General features: G+C 35.2%; 1 pseudogene; it reads right to left on the bottom strand.

Annotated features, from left to right (window-relative positions):
* Positions 1-3,296: 3,296 nt before the first annotated feature.
* LOC122745492 lies at positions 3,297-3,721 on the bottom strand (annotated as a pseudogene).
* Positions 3,722-17,934: the final 14,213 nt, after the last annotated feature.

Here is a 17,934-nt window from a genome sequence, read left to right as displayed (position 1 = left end):
ATTCTAATATAATAAGACCTGCCAGAACTTTCATTGCCCTGTAGGTAGGTAGGAAGGAAGGAATCATTTATTAGGCATATACTATGTACCAGATGCTATACTAAGCACTTTATAAATACTATATTTTATTCTTACAATAGCCTTGATAGAGTATAATCCTCATTTTACAATTGAAGAAATCGAGGCAGACAAATTAAATTATTTGCCCAGGGTCACTAAGCTAGTAAGTATCTGAGGCTGGATTTGAACTCTGGTCTTTCTGACTCCAAGCCCAGCACTCAAACCTTTGTGCAACCTAGCTGCTTCAACCAGTTGTATCAGTTAATCTGAGGTCATATCCAAGCATGACAATGAGGCATCAGATTTGCACTAGAAATAGTCTTTCTTGTAGATATAGATATAGCTATAGATATGCATATGTACATATATATTTGTATGTACACATATACATATATACCCATGTGTGTATGTATGTGTATATGTACACATATATATGTATCTTTTCTTAAATGAGAGGGTTGTACACATCCATCACAGAGTTTTAACTTTAATGGGTTCAAGATCAAATGACTATAGACTTTTTCACTAGAAAAGATTTCAATCCTTCTGTGCCTTGTCATTCAGTGAAATTGTTTTCTTTGTCTTTGCATAATTCCTCCTCAGAGGATTCATCTGATAAAGTGGAGGCATTACTCTAGCATCCTTCAATAGCTCTTAGGTACTATTTATTCAGTGTCTATGAAGACTCATCTACTTTTGTGGTCAGAAATATATTTTTTATCCTTTTCTTATAAAACAGCCAACAATAGAAATATATTCCAGGGGTCTAGGGGCAGCTAGATGGCACAGTGAATAAAGCACCAGCCCTGAATTCAGGAGGACCTTAGTTCAAATCTGACCTTAGACACTTAACACTTACTAGCTGTGTGATCCTGGGCAAGTCACTTAACTCTCATTGCCCCCCCCCCAAAAAAAAAGTAAGTGGAAGAACTGAAGTGCCATAACACACAAGATATAGCATTTCCAAGTAAATATATTCCAGGGGTCTGGTCAAGCATATGTCTTTCTTTTTCTAGATGGATCACCTACAATTTTGATTCTTCTGAGAAATTGTGGAATCTCACAATGTTGGCAGGAGATAATTGATATTGATGACATAGGATTTTAGGTCAAGAAACAACTTGGGATCACTGTACACTGTAAATTTTCCAAATATTATTCATCTTTAATGGTTTCTCCCATTAAACTCTATGTCTGGCTCTTTGTCCTCTTTTTCAAATTATATATCCACGGGCAGCTAGGTGGTGCAGTGGATAAAGCACCATCCCTGGATTCAGGAGGACCTGAGTTTAAATCGGACCTAAGACACTTGACACTTACCTAGCTGTGTGACCCTGGGTAAGTCACTTAACCCTCACTGCCCTGGGGAAAAACAAAACAAAACAAAAAACCAAAACAAAACAAAGTATATCTACATCATAATCTTAGGTATATAGGTGTTTTTCATCCACTTGGTTTTTCCATTGTAGATTGCCAGGTAATTTTATTTTTTAAATCTTAAAAGTATTTCATTATTTTCCAGTTACATGTAAAGATAGCTTTCAACATTTGTTTTTATAGGATTTTGAGTTCCAAATTTTTCTCCCTCCTTTCCTTCCCTCCCCTCTTCCCAAGACAGAAAGCAATCTGATATAGGTTATACATGTACAATCACATTAAACATATTTCTACATTAGTTATGTTGTGAAAGAAGAATCAGGACAAAAGGGGGGAAAGCTCAGAAAACAAACAAGCAAACAAAAAAAAGTAGAAATGGTATTGTTCAATCTGCATTCAGAATCCACAGTTTTTTCTGTATGTGGAGAGCATTTTCCAACATGAGTCCTTTGGAACTGTCTTAGATCATGGCATTGCTGAGAAGAGCTAAGTTTATCACAGTAGATCATCACACAGTTTTGCTGTTACTGTGTACAATGTTCTCCTGGTTCTGTTCATTTCCCTCAGAATCAGTCTACATAAGTCTTTCCAGGTTTTTCTGAAATCAGCCTGCTCATCATTTGTTATAACACAATAGTATTCCATTACATTCATATGCCACAACTTGTTCAGCCATTCCCCAATTTATAGGCATCCCCTCAATTTCCAATTCTTTGCTACCACAAAGAGAGCTGCTATAAATATTTTTGTATATGTGGGTCCTTTTCCCTTTTTTATGATCTCTTTGGGATGCAGAACTAGTAGTGGTAATACTGGGTCAAAGGGCATGCACAGCCCCATAGCCCTTTGGGCATAGTTCTAAATTGCTCCGCAGGATGGCTGGACCTTTTCACAACTCCACCAACAATGCATTAGTGTTCCAATTTTTCCACAGCTTCTCCAACATTTATTATTTTCTTTTTTTGTCCTCTTAGCCAATCCAATAGGTAAGAGGTAGCACCTCACTTGTTTTAATTGCATTTTTCTAATCAATAGTGATGTAGAACATTTCACTAGGTAATTTTAAAAGGTCATTATAGAGCTCATTGAGAAGGCCCTATATTATTCTAAGGTTTACTACAATTGTGAAAATATCAACCATAAAAAAACAGCATCTGGAAAACTCATCATATATTTGGAATATTTGTTCTATTTGGAACTCGCTTAGGAGGATATCACCCAGGACCTTTGAGCATGTTTCCCAGTTTTATGCCTTTTCTGATTCTGATACATTATTAATGAACAGTATTTCTGTAGTTATATCTGTTATATATTCTTGTATCATCTTGTATGCAAAAATACTTTGTTCGAGGAGGACCCCTAAAGCTGTACTTTGTCAATTATGCTGAGTCAAATTGTTAATAATAAATAAACATGGTATAATGTCATAATCTTCATACTTCTTAACTAGTAATGCAATTGTGAAGATATGTGCTATTATAAACTGCTTATGAAAGCCTACCTGATTACTTCTCTTATTTTCATTATATCTGTCTCTATCTAAACACATGCAAATATACATATATGTACACAAATGTGTCTATATATATACATATATAAAATCCTCATCTTATGAAGGATTTATTTAGAAGAAAAAAGTAGGTTTATGTACTAATAACTATTTATGTCTTAGTTTTCTTTAAGGTCTTTAGGGGCCTTCCATTACTTAAAACATTTTGGAATTCAATCCTTGAATTTCTTTAAATTTGTCCCCTTCTGCACAGATTCTTTCTGTAAATACATTGGAGTCTAACCATTTTTCTTTTTCTTTCTCTTTTTTAAAATTTTCCTTTTTAATTACAACTGCACAACACACCATTTTATTCTTGCATCTTCTCAATGGTTTCTTCTTTACATTTGTCCTTCTCCTTTCCAACTTGTTGGGATTTGGCTTGACGCTCAAGGACCTTTTTATGATCTTTGTCCAGTTTTAGTCTGGTGATAACTACCTTACTAGGGTGAATGTCCACATGGACAGTTGTGCTGTTAGTTTTCTCAAGCTGCACATGCTGAATGTAGATGACATGTTTCTTTCTGTAAATGTGCATTACCTTACCAATTTGCTGGCCTTTGTAGTGTCCATGAACAACCTGGACTTCATCATCTTTCCCAATGGGCATGGAGCGGACTTTGTATTTCTACCTCAGCTCCTTGGAGAGCAAGGACGACATGATCTTGCACTGGATGTTCGAGGGCTGTTGAAGTGTCTCTTGTGGTCCGAGGTCATGAAGAGATTGAAGTTCATTTTGGCTGCACAAAACGTGACCACCCAAAAAGAGACATGTGTGCCACCTGGCACTGGAAACCAGCCATTTTTCTTATGTCCAAATTTAGGTGCCTTTTCCCACTTCCTCACACAATATATTAGGTACTATAGTAGCTAAGTCCAATTATGGTGATTATTATCATCAATGAGGGCAATATTTTGGTTTGAAATGTTGGCTGATCTGTTCCATCTCATCCGTGTCCATGAGTCATTTACTTTTTAGCTTTGTCTAGCTGGCTCCACATCTTCACCACCTTTTTACTTATCTCCTTCTAATATGATAATTTTTTTTTGGTGAGGCAATGGAGCTTAAGTGACTTGCCTAGGGCCACATAGCTAGTAAGTGGCAAGTGCCTGAGGCCAGATTTGAACTCAGGTCCTCCTGACTCCAGGGTCGGTGCTCTATCCACTGTGCCACCTAGCTGCCCTTCTAATATGACTTCTGACCAAAGTCATTGAACCTGTTCTCTCAAAGTTTAATAATGACCTTTTACCTTTTAACTTCTAAATCTAATACCCCTTTCTCCTCATTTCACACAGCAGTTTCTTAACTGGGGGTAACTGTTAATGACATTATTCCCATTTTACAGATTAGGACACTGAGGATCAGAGACATGAGGAACTTGTCAGGGGTCTTTCCTACTATACCACATCAATGTAAATCTACTCAAAGTAGCATTCATGCACTCAGATCTTTTTTTGTTTAAATGGTGTCATCTTCTGTTTTTGTATCTCCTTTATTTCTAAACATTTAAGAGAGGAATGTAGGTTGTGCAGTGGATAGTGCTGGCCATGAAATCAGGAAGATCTGGGTTCAAATCAGAAGCTAACTGTATGACCCTGGGCAAGTCACTTAATTTCTGTCTGTCTCTGTTTCCTCATCTGTAATCTGATGATGATAATAGCACTTATCTTGTGAGGATCAAATGAGACTGTCATTATTAAAGGCAGCTCTGATCTTGTCATCCTTTTGCCTGAAAATCTATAGTAGTGTCCCATTGCCTGCCAAGTAGTCTTAGCACATTTTTATTGTCAACTTTCTCTGGAATATGCTCTCATCCTTTGTCATTATTCTATCTGGATATCTTCCCACTTGCCTGACCCTTTCATGTCACTATCCATGGCTAAATCATTATCCATTTCCTGGTCTCTGACCACAGGTATGTTCTAAGGCTCAGTCCTCAATTTTCTCTTCTCTTTCTGAACTCTCATTCAGGAAGATAAGTTCAAATATAGGCATAGACACTTATTAGCTGTTTGATTCTGGTCATGTCACTTAAGCTCTGTCTGCAGTATAGGATTAATAATATTAATAATTAATTAATAATAGTACTCACCTCCCAGGGTTGATCTTAACAACAAATGAGATAATACTCATATCGCACCTAGCATATTTCCTGGTATATACTAGTTGTTTAATAAATGTTTCTTCCTTCCTTCCCCTTTAAGGTGAATATCTCTTCAGCTTCTCAAACTCAACAGATCCAAAAATGGAACTTGTTCTCTAACCCAACGTCTTCCTAACTTGCTGCTTTCCATTAAACCTACAATGCCTCCATTTTAAGTCAAGAATAGCTGAGTTCATTTCAGAAAGGCCTGGAAAGACCTATATGAACTGGTGTATAGTGAAGTGAGTAGATCCAGGAGAACACTGGGCATTGTGACAGCAATATTGTTAGAAGAAGAATTGTGAATAACTTAACTATTCTGAGCAATGATTCAAGATAATCCTAAAGGAAAAATGATAAAACATACTATCCACCTCAAAGAAAGAACTGATATTGATTGAACACAGACTGAAGCATCCTATATTTCACTTTCTTTCATTTTTTTCCTTTTATTCAAGTTTTTTATACAAAATGGCTAATATGTTAATATTTTACATAATTACACATGTATAACATCTATCTGCTTACTGCTTCAGGGAGGGGAAAGGGGAAGGATGGATAAAAATTGGAACTCAAAACTATAAATAAAAATGTTTATTACCTTAAAAAATGTACTTTATTGTACTTAATACAGTGCCTGGCACAAATTAGGTCCTATATAAATATATTTCTCTGCCTTTATTCCTCCTCCCTCTTCCTATTACTCCTACAATAAAAGAGAGTTCCTTATTTTGGATTTTAAAGCCCTTCACGATCCGGTTCCAACTTATCTTCCCAGACTTGTTTCTAACTTCTAATTTAGTTTTGTTGATGTTCTGATCATTTCTTCCTATATTGCTTTTTTTTTTAAATGTATAAGGTATTTTATTTTTTCCGTTACATGTAAAGATAGTTCTCAACTTTTGTTTATTCTATATTGCTTTTTATTCTTTTAAAGTAACACTAATTCAAATATCCATGATTCTACCATGTAATGTTTTAACAATAAACATCTACTCTAAAAATATTACTGCCCTTAATGGTTATTTCACTACATAGCAATGAGATTGAACATTTCATGTTTCTTCATTGTGATAGATAAAAATAATCTAAGAAATAATGCTAAACAGAATTTATATCTTTACTTTTATCCATTTCACGTATTTTTCAAAGTTAACTGTCTAAATAGGTTAGATATGGATTATTGCAATTTTGAATTATTTTTTTCTTTTAATTTAGTGATTTCAGGTAATGAAATATCCAGTCACTGATCTGGCTACATAGAAATCTGATTCTGAAATGCCTCTAGTATTTTTACCAAATAATTACCTGCTTGTCAATATATAGTCAACGAGCATGTGTCATGTCCTATGTCTTCTAAATTTTTTAAAAATAGTAGTGATGACACATAGGCATGAGGCTTCTTTCATTTCATAAGCTCCAACTTTTCCAGCATGCTTTTTACCCTCCTCCAGTATCCAAATTCTCATTTGTTTTTCACCAAGTAACAAGATAAACATCTTAGTTTGAAGGATTTTGTCGAGTTCTTCACATCTTTTTTCTTTCTACTTTAAAATAGATGTTGATACAGGCCAGAATTATATTCCTGGTGTTCTGTTTGATTATCTACAAGATAAATGGATAAATAAATAAAAAATTAGTAAATATTTACTATATGCCAAGTATTTATCTAGCACTGGGGAAAACAGTCCTCACCCTCAGGACACAAATTCTAATGAGTGCAGACAACATATATAAGGGACTGGTGAGTAGGGAGAGATATTTTAGTTTGGAAAGTTATAGGGATAGTAAATGGATCCACAGGGGAATATATAAGAATATTTACATTTCTAGGAGGAAACTAGACGTGTCCCATTAATTAATTAATTAATTTTTTTAGTAAGGTAATTGGGGTTAAGGGACTTGCCCAGGGTCACACAGCTAGTAAGTGTTAAGTGTCTGAGGCCCGGATTTGAACTCAGGTACTCCTGACTCCAGGGCTGGTGGTCTATCCACTGTACCACCTAGCTGCCCCAGATATGTCCCATTAAATCAAGTTTTCATTCCCTTTTGAAAGTGAAGGACAAAAAACAACACTTTCTAGTGATGATCCTATTGGTATATAGCTACTCTGATTCTCAAATGGTAGACATTGTCTTCAGGGCCATACTCAGGACATTTCTAGTTTGTTGGTACCTGATTAAGCAGTGTTCTGCTGACATGGGCTCTGGGAACATAGGCTCTTTGTCATGCAATGATGTAGCATTGGAATAAGACTTTTGTGGAGGATGTTGAAGAATTCAAGCAGCTCTTGAGTCATTTTTTTTCTAGCATTTTAGTGACTCCCACATGACCATCACGACCACTTGTTGACCTCAATGAGAATTTTCCTGCTCTTTAATAGAGAACTTGACAAAAACATGTTCACATAAAACCAAGTTGGAGTTCTTTATGTTCTAGCTAACCACCCTATGAAGCCAAGAAGTCTCTGGGGCTTTAAAGTCATTTCCAGAACTAAATTTCTGAGTCTTTTTCCTTGAGAAATGACATCAATTAAGTGTCAAACAGAAGTAGAGGTTGAATGATTGTTGTCCAACTTGAAAGACAACTCTAAGAACAAAAATTAAGATTTTAGTTGAAGGTCTACATCCATTTGACAAGGTGGGCAAGAGTATAGATACAGGCATTAAATGCCATCATTGTTTGGCTATTGTACAATAATAGGTTGAAAAAAAGAGGCAAAAACTCTCTTGGCAATTTGAGACTTTAGCAAGTAAATAACAGTTACTATAATATTTGTATAAAATTTATATAGTGGCTTTAATTTTGCAAAGCATCCATTTATGTTATATCATGAGTCTTATACAACCTTGAAAAGTAGGTACCATTATTAAACCAGAGCTTAGCACAGTGTCTCAAATATAATAGGTGCTTTATAAATGTGCATTGATTGATTGGTTAAAACCATTTACATAGAGAAACTGAGGATAGAGGTTAAGTGACTTTCTTAGTATCATGTAGTTAAGTATCTGAAATGATTTTTAACACAAGTCTTCCTGACTACAAGTCCATCACTCTATCCACTGTATTGCCAAGCTTCCACAAAACACATCTCAGAGGTAGGATTTGAATTTAGGCCTTTCTCTCATATGGCATATTATGTATAGAAATAAGTAGAAATATGGACACTGATTGACCGAGGAAGGTTTGTTGCTTCTTATGGTCACATCATAGCAAAATGAGTGTTAAATTAGGTTTCTTGCTACTTCTACCCCAAATCTTCTCTACCTCTTAAAGCATTAAAGTTTTAAAGGAGAAAAAAATATCAAACCGTTTCTCTTAATATATCATTAACTTAATACCCAGTTGAGGTATTTGACTCAGGATAATGTCACAACAGAACTGGATTTGGAGCTTTCTTTTCTTGTTTTATATTTATTTTTGTTTTCATTTAGACCATTCTGGTTCTCCTTACCTGCAAATACCCTAGTGTGAGTTTCAATTTGTTCTGTAAGCTTCTATAGATGAAAACAGTACCCAACAACAACAACAAAAAGGTGCTATGACCACTTTAAAAATTAAATCTTAATTGATCAGTTCAATCCTTTGAACTTATTATTCAATAGCAAAGCTGAAATATCTGCTTTTATAACCAACTATAGCTATTCAAAAACTACTACTAATTCCTTATCTGATTTTGCCCATTTTTCCCCTTATAAACCACTTATAACAGCTAAGTACTTTTACATAATTGAAAAATATGCAAGCTGGCATATTTCCTATGCATAACATTTCATCTCCCTATACTTTTGCTCAGGATGTTTCCCTTTACTTGAAATGGTCTTCATTTGGGGCAGCTAGATGGCAAAGTGGATAAAGCACCTGCCCTGGATTCAGGAGGACCTGAGTTCAAATCCAGCCTCAGACACTTAACACTTACTAGCTGTGTGACCCTGGGCAAGTCACTTAACCCCGATTGCCTCACTAAAACAAACAAAAAAAAAAGAAATGTTCTTCATTCTCATAGTGGTTTCTTGGGAATTTGGAGTTGCCTTCAGAGCTAAACCTTATTGCCAATTGCTACATAGCAACTTTGTAGGTCCTCCTAATGGTTTTTTTTGCTTCTCTATCCTTGAAATCACTTTTTAAAATGAACTTGGATATACCTTGCATTAATTGTTTTATGCCCTAAATGGGATGTAAACTCTTCAAGGGTTAAGAATTTCATTTTTGTCTTTGACGTCTCGGTTTCTAATAGTGTCTTGCACATAACAGTCATTCAATAAATGTTTATGGAAATGGACTTTTAAAAAAATTTCTACTCAACCTGTTGAGCTTTTCTTTAAAAGGCTCCAGGCTCTACATAGCTAGAATAATGACTATGATGTTAACTTAGTTACATAACAATAGTTAGCCTGTGCTATGTAAAAAAGAAGTAGGATTATTTCATACTATATAAATAAAGATACTGCACCCCAATAAACACATACGTGTGCACACACATGTATGCCCTCATAACAATATACATGTAGTCCCTAAAACTTCAGTTGTTTTAATTTTTTTTAAACTGAAAGGCAGAATACTATGAGGTAAATGTATAAATAAAAAATTATACAGACCCTGCCCTAAAAGAACTCATAGGTTAGTAACTGAATTACTACTACTAATACTGCTTTTGCTGCTGCTGCTGCTGTTGCTACTAATGTTTTACACAATGACCTGAGACCTTAGGTTGAACTACTTTGGCATTCTAAAGTCAATGCAAACATTTCCCATTTTTAAAATGCAGGTATGGCCTTTTCTACCTGACTTTCTGGATGAGATGAAATCTAGATAAGGCTGGCAAAATTCATTGTTTGTTTGCTTGAAGAAATATAATATATATTACTATAGATCCTTAGCAATGATTGTATTAGCTTCTGCCCTTGTCCAAATCCCCCTTCTGATCTAAGTGATAAATAGATGATGCAAAAGTAACTGAGAGCAATTAATTGTTGATGCCAACTGTGAATTAAACAGCTTCATGATGTCCCCTGTTATTGACATAATTCTAAATTTCAGCAGGATATATGACTCTCTCTCTTTCTCTCTCTGTCTGTCTCAAAAGATACATTTTGGATAATTTTAGAGATATGGCCTATTTACAAGTATAATTAGGTAGGTTTCAAGCCAGTTGAATGACCAGAACCAAAGAATTGTGAGTAATGGAACAATAACAACATGAAAAGAGATCTTTTATGGAGACCCTTAGAACTCTTTCCTTGACCCTGTTGTGTTCAACCTTTTTAAATAGTAATTTGGATAAAGACATAGCTATTTGGCATGATTTTCAAGACAAGGAATGACAATGAGCTGAGAGGAAATGTAAACACAGAGAAGTGGTATCTAAAATTATCTCAAAATATTAAAATCATAAGCCAAATTAAAATAAATAATATATATATGAAAACCTTTTATTTGGGGTCTGGAAATAAACTCGATCTCTATAGGATAGGGGAAAGATCTCATGAGAACAATACATCTAAAATTCCCTAAGGATTTTAGCTTGAAATTTTAATGTAAGTCAGTAGTTTGACATGGCAGCCAAAATAGACAATGACAAGAATAGAAACATAGTATCCAAAACAATAACAACAAATAGTTACTCTAAACTATACCTGGCTCAGTTAAGTCTAGAACTGTGTTCAGTTCTGGATGGTAGCTTTAACAAGAACATCTAGAAGAGAGTGGCTAGAATGTTTAACAAAATATGAAGCTTTACCATATGATGATTGGTTGAAGGACAGGAATTGTTTAACCAAGGGAAGAGAAGGCTTGTGGGAGATATAATAGAGACCTTCATGCATTTGAATTGTTATGTAGAAGAGATAATACAATATCCTTCCCTCCAGAGGGAAGAACAAGGAACAATGAGTGGAAGCTGAAAGGGGTTAGATTTTGGCTTAAAATAAGAGAAAACTTCCTAAAAATTAGGTCAGTCTTAAAACTAAATGGGTTGGGGGGGCAGCTAGGTGGCACAGTGGATAAAGCAGTGGCCCTGGATTCAGGAGGACCTGAGTTCAAATCTGGCCTCAGACACTTACTAGCTGTGTGACCCTGGGCAAGTCACTTAACCCTCATTGCCCTGCAAAAAAAACAAACAAACAAACAAACAAAAAAAACTAAATGGGCTGCCTTGTGAGGTAGAGAGTACTCTGTTCTTGGAGGTCTCCATAAGGAGGCATGATGGTCAGTAGAGAGTGATGTTGTAAAGAATATTGGTGTCCAGGTAGAGAATAGATTAGGTGGTCTCTAAGATCCCACCCATTTCTAAAATTCTAATACTCTATAACAAGTTTTTGATGGCTTCTAAAATCGCTCCCAATCCTAAAATCCCAATACTACTCTACGGTGAGGCCCCACCTCAAAATTCTAGTACTACGCTTCACCAACAATTAGATGGGCTCTAATATCTTTCCCAACCCTGCAATTCTAGTACCACTCTACAAAGAGGCCTACATGGCTTGTAAGATCTTTCTCAACCCTGTAATTCTAGCACTACTCTACAACAAGACCTCATATTTCCTGTCTCCGCACTAATCATTAAGCCCAATAAGAATGCTAGTCATGAGGAATTGTTATTTGACATTATTTATTTTACAATTTATCTCAAACTGAATTTTACTGAGGAGAAAAATGCACTAAGGAAGCCAAACTGCTTTGTCAGCACCTATTTGTTTATAGAAAATTTAAATGCAGGTGACCCTGTTCTTGGTCAGAAACCCTGAGATTAGAACTGTTTCTGCCTCAGTGAACAGTACATGCACGCTGGCTTTTCCCTTGCACCACAACCAGACTTTAAGAGAAACAAACTAAAGCAACAGGCATTTATTAAGGGGCCAGATACAGGGCATGGCTTGTGAAAATAAATAGCCAACCATTTTAAGGTAAAGTATGATCCTAATCAGCAAGTTTTTCCCTTGTTACGCTGACATGGTACATTTATTTCAAATACAGCACTACCACTCAGAGAGCTTGGGAGAACAATTCAAATATCCATAAGATACTATCAATCCTTATATCAACATTATAACAGGACATTGACTAAGGAACTAGTATCTATATAAAGATTTTAGGTAAAAAAATCAGGCAAGGTTTTTTTTCCCCCTTTATTAAGCAGGATCTTGCATGTTTATAAAACAAACAAACAAACAAAATCCAAGAACATCGTACTTTTAACAGTCTCTAGGAAATTAGTATCCACACACTCCCTTGGCAATTTTCCCTAGAATATAAAGACTCTGTCAGGAAGCTTTCCCTTAAAATCTGACATACAAGTCCCTCTAGTTGCAGTTGAAACCTGTTCATAAGATCAGAGATTCTTAGAGTTGGAGGGAATCTAGAGGTTATCAACTCCTGCCTTCTACCCCATAGAATAGTCTCTCTGATACTGTCTCTGAAAGATAGTCATATCATTATCTGCTCAAATACTACCCATGACAGGGAAGTGATGCAGCCTATTCCAATCTTGAGCAACCCCCAGTTAGAATGTTTGTTTTAATTTTTTATATTAGACAAAATGTGTCTATGACTTCCTCTTGTACAGTTCTAAGGGGGATTGTCTTTATAATAACCCTCTTACAAACTTTAATACAGATATTAAATGACTCCTAAGGCTTTTCCTTGAAATCATCTTAATTGGTTCATAAGATCTCAGAGACTTGAATTCTTGAATAATTGAAAAAATTAGTTTAGCTAAATTCCATGCAACTGGAAAAATAATGGCATTTTATGGAATTTGACTGTTGGCCCATATCATAGTATCCAGTTAATAACTCCTCAAAATAGTAGGACTGGTTGTGTGTTTAAATATAGCTTAACTCACCTAATGTAAAACTTGGTGTTTGAAATTAGCCCTAGTTCCAAATATTTTCCTTTTTTTTAAAGTGAAGATGAAGATGTCGTATTACAATCTTATAAGGTGATGGATTCAAGCAGGATGGAGTAGAGTTTTTTAAAACAGTGTTTTTTTTTCCTTCTTTCCCTAGAAGAAATATAAATATTTACTACACTAATAATACTGTTCTTTTAGGAGAGGAAAAAGGGCAGAAATTCAAAATGGTCTGCTCTGGAATAAATTGGTCAAATAACTCCCTCATTTTCTTACACTTGCTAGGGCTCCCAGCACACTTTCTCCATGATTTGACTCAGCTTTAAATGAAAATCATTTTAAACCCCAACTGTCTTTGTTTCCTCCTTACCTCCGTTCCACACGAAAATTTAAAGAGATGCGTAGGCCTGGACACTAGCATCTTCATGTGTGCAAACCTACCAAGAGTGCCATTTAGAAAGAGCCAAACTGCTGGCTCTGACCCCCAGAAAAGTGCCTGGTTTATCAATAAACTCTGACAGTCCCCAGAATATCATGTCTCTTTAGGGCATTTTTTTAACAAATGCATTTGAAAGAAAAAATGTTCTCAGTTAACTACAGTTCCCAGAATTCCTTGTAGAACATTCTGTCTCAATACATCATCAACTGGCAATGGGCACTGCTTCCTCTGGCAGAACTTAAGGGAAAGGGAGTAAGAGCATTATAGTATGTGACAAAGTTTAATATATGAGAAACACTGGTGTGCAGTTTCATCAGAATTTACATTCTCTTAGTGCAAGAGAGATCGGAAATCTATTTTTAACCAAAGGATCTTATTAAACTAAGAAGATTGCCTGTTACTACATGTAGTTGTTTCAAGCAGGAGTGCTTGATGGTGCTCTTTATAAACAATGGAAAATAAATCTCAACAAGCTAAAAGATGTTTATTGCAAAATATTGTGGTTCAAGAAAAATTATTTCTCTGTGGATTGCATATTTTGGATGCAATTTATGCTGCAGTTTCTCTTCATTAACCACATCTCACAGAATTTTCAAAGCATCAGCTTGCATATTATTAACATGTGTTTAAAATAACAATATATAAAGCTGCACAATTCAAATAAAAGGTTTGTTATGAGGCACAATGCTTTTTCAGTGTGTGTGTACATACTGAATTCTTTAGAATTTCAGCTTTTTGAAAAAAAATTAAATTGAACTAGATTTTACCTAGATCAACTAGATTAATAAGTATCTCACCCTACTAAAAAGATTTTCCTTAATTTAAGTAGTTATATATTTTGTAGGGAAAATATAGTATTCTACATCACTTTTCTTATTTTATGTTAAATGTAAAACAAAATATGACTAAATATTCTGTACTGTGAACATAAACTTTATATAAAAAACAGAAAAAGGCAGTAACAATTCATTTTCACTTTTTTTCTCCTAGTATATTATCTATGTTCCCATCCTTATATATTGTTTATTTTGTTAATTATGAAATGTTAGAATTTTAGATTTTAGGATGACTCAAAATGGATTAATGTGTCATTAATGCCAATGATGGGCAACTGTATTGCACAGTAGGTAGTGGTAGGCCTGGAGTCAGGAATACTCATCTTTGTGAGTTCAACTCCAAATGTAGAGACTTATTATCTTTGTGACCCTAGGCAAGTCACTTAACTCTGCCTCAGTTTCCTCATCTGTAAAATGAATTGGTGAAGGAAATATCAAGCCACTTCAGTATCTTTGCCAAGAAAACCCCAAATGGAGTTACAAAGAGTCAGATACAACTGAAAAATGACTGGACAACAAAATTCCATTGGTACTGCATATGAAAACAAAATGGTACAATGGACAAAAAAAAAAAATGCTTCTGGAATCAAATGACCTGGATTCAAATCCTACTGCTCTTACTGTATAACCTTGGGCAAGTCACTTAACTTTGGCTTCAATTCAAGACTCAGTTCCCTTATTCATAAAATGAGTCTTGGATTAAATTAATTTCTGTTCTAAATTAGGATCTTCAAAAAGACTGAAAATTTTAAGCCAGTGAAAAGTCATGAAAATGGAATCTACAAATGATTCCTCAATAAATGCCAGGATCATATTATCTAAAGAGCATTCATATGCCATTTAACCTTCACATCTTACAACATAGTCTAATAGGAATATCATGGTAATATATTCAGAGTATTGTAGAACACAGAAAATGAATCAGATAAGATTCCTTTAGTTGAAACACTCAATTTTTCAATCCCTACAAGAATTTTAACAGAATTCTATAAAAAGTGTCACCAGAAGTATTCAGTCTGAGGATTGTGTAAGTTTACCTAGACTTATAACATATGAAGAAAGCACTTTATAAATAGAGGAAACAGAGGACCAGCTTTGGAGAAAGGAAGACCTGGGTTCAAATCTTTGTGTCCAACACATACTAGTTGTGCCCATTTGCAAAACAATTAACTTAGTGTTTTCTGGCAACTCTAAGCCTATAAGTTACAGAGATATTGATAAACTAGGTTAGCGGAGAGTTTCCATACTAGGAGTTGGCCACGCTGTTGAAATATCAGATAAGGACTTTTTAAAATTGAACATGTAATTTAATTGATGCAAGGAAGTCTCAATAAGAATCTCTAAATACCCATGTTAATTGATACCTGCTCTGAAACTAGAAATTTGTCTGGGAAACATTGCCAGGTTAAGTGACTTGCCCAGTGTCACAAAATAATATGACAAAAGCAAGGCTTCAAAACCTGATCTTTCTGATTATAAGGAGTAATTTCTATATATTATATCATGCTCCCATAGAATGTTATTATCATTAATATTGGTAAATTATGATCATAATGAAATGATAATAATTAAAGAAATACTGTTCATCAGTTGGCATATTGCATATCAGTGGGATCAGAATGTACTAGACTTTGGTTCTTAATTTTATGACTTCTAATTTTTATTATAAATTCATTAATGGAGATTATCATTTTTATTCATTCATTCATACATTCAATAAATATTGATGACCTAACACAAGCAAGGCACTATGTGGAGATTTGTAGGAATGGTAATAAATAAGATATGACCCCTGTTCTCAAGGAGTCTACAGACTATTGGGGAAGATATCCTGGCAACATTCTCTACCACATGAGGAATTAAAATGCACTAATTAGCAATAGATAGATATAAATTAGACCCTCATCAAAGGCAATGGGATGTAAATTGTTCTTCCAGAAATTATGATGTGACTGAAATTTGGAATTCATCTTTCCCCCTGATTTTGACTTTCATTCAAGATCTTAACTATTTCTACTTAATCTGCTTTATCTTTGCAAATTTCTAGGGTGAGGAAAATGATATCCTCTTTGTATCCCAAAGAGACAAATATCCATAAAGGGATTTATTGAAAAAATGCTACAGAAAAGGGAAATAAAATTTCCAAGACATAATAAATTTTATTCTCACTTTTATTTGATCTTTCAAAGCAATAGGACATGTAGATGGAATAAATAAATGAACTAAAGGCAAATAAAGGTAGAGTGCACAGAACAATACCCCATGCCAATAATCAGTCTATAGGCCATTTTCCTGTACTTCGTGCCTGTCTTCTATATTCTCTTTCTATGGTTTTCCCCTCCTCACTCTAATACTGTGCTTTCACATGTACCCTTAATGCAAATTATAGCTGCATATGGTTTTGAAAACTCCCCATAAGTACAACATGTTCAAATTAATTCACTTTAACAAACATTTATTAAGTGCCAACTATGTGCCAGACTTTGGGTCGGAAAAACATGGAGTCTCTGACTTTAAGTTGATTACATTGAAATTCACGTTTTGGGAACATACAGTATTCATTATTGTATTAAAGTATGATATCAATCCGTGGCTTTTACTGTTGATATTAGCCCACTGTCATTGGTCACTCCATATTGTGTTTTCATTCTTTCTCTACCTTTAAAACAATTATTGTCTGCTAAGTTCATGACTGTGTGTCCAGAAGCATTCAGAAATGCCTTCTACCTCTGCTCCTGCAGGGCATCCTGTATACAACCCCCCACAAAAATCAGGGTCTTCATGACAGCTGTTGAAAGGCCTGGTCACCTGTTCTCTCATGATTAGATTTCCTTGCATTTGGGTGGCAAGAACTGAATATTTAAATTGGAGTGCTTTTGAGCTCCTTGTTCACTACATAATTTCCCCATTAATTGGAAGTGAACAATGGAGGCTAAGGGTATTTAAAACCTAAGAGCCTGTTAATAATAGCTCTGACCTCAGACAAATAGAGACTTTTCTGTCTGCATTTCTGTGCCCTAGCTTGGAATTTACCTATGAACTAGCTGGGAAAATATCCCTGCTCCTCCACTGAAAACAAGGCTATCTGGGTGATTTCTCAATTCTTTTCATTTATCAGAACCCTAAATCCCAGGAAGCCCAAGTGTGCTTAAGCCTCTTTCCTCACCTACCTCATGGGGTCCTCAGGCTTCAGAAATACCCTTGTTTTCTGGTCAGCAGGGTTAGAAATAACCGTACAGTTCTCCTCCTTAGCGTCCTAATATATGCAAGAGCAAGGATCTAGAAACCCAAAAGTCCCACTTCTTTCATTTACCAGCTAATGCTCAAGTCTTTGAGGCCTATTACTAGCTCCCAATTCTAGCACTGAAGTGAAAACTGCCTCCCCCCAGGGAAAAACCACAGCAACTTCATTTATAAAACCTATTTGATTTCCTTCCCCTAATCTTCCTACAGCCCTTTTCACACTGCTGCGTCCTTTAATTTTGCTTTCAGTCAGAAGTTTAAAAACTTTAGCTTCTAATAACTGGAAAAAATGGTTATTTAAAGATAACTGCAAGTTACTTAACATGCCAGACTATCATATGCTCGCTGCTTTGAAGCTGCAAATTAATGACGAGCAGGAACAGGGACTATCTTTCAGAGGAAACTGACCTCTTTCTAATGGCACATCGCTAATGTCA

The sequence above is a fragment of the Dromiciops gliroides genome, chromosome 3 (assembly GCF_019393635.1).
Source record: "Dromiciops gliroides isolate mDroGli1 chromosome 3, mDroGli1.pri, whole genome shotgun sequence".
Classification (NCBI taxonomy): Eukaryota; Metazoa; Chordata; class Mammalia; order Microbiotheria; family Microbiotheriidae; genus Dromiciops; species Dromiciops gliroides.
Note: the sequence above shows the minus strand (reverse complement) of the source record. Positions and strands in the feature narration are given on the sequence as shown.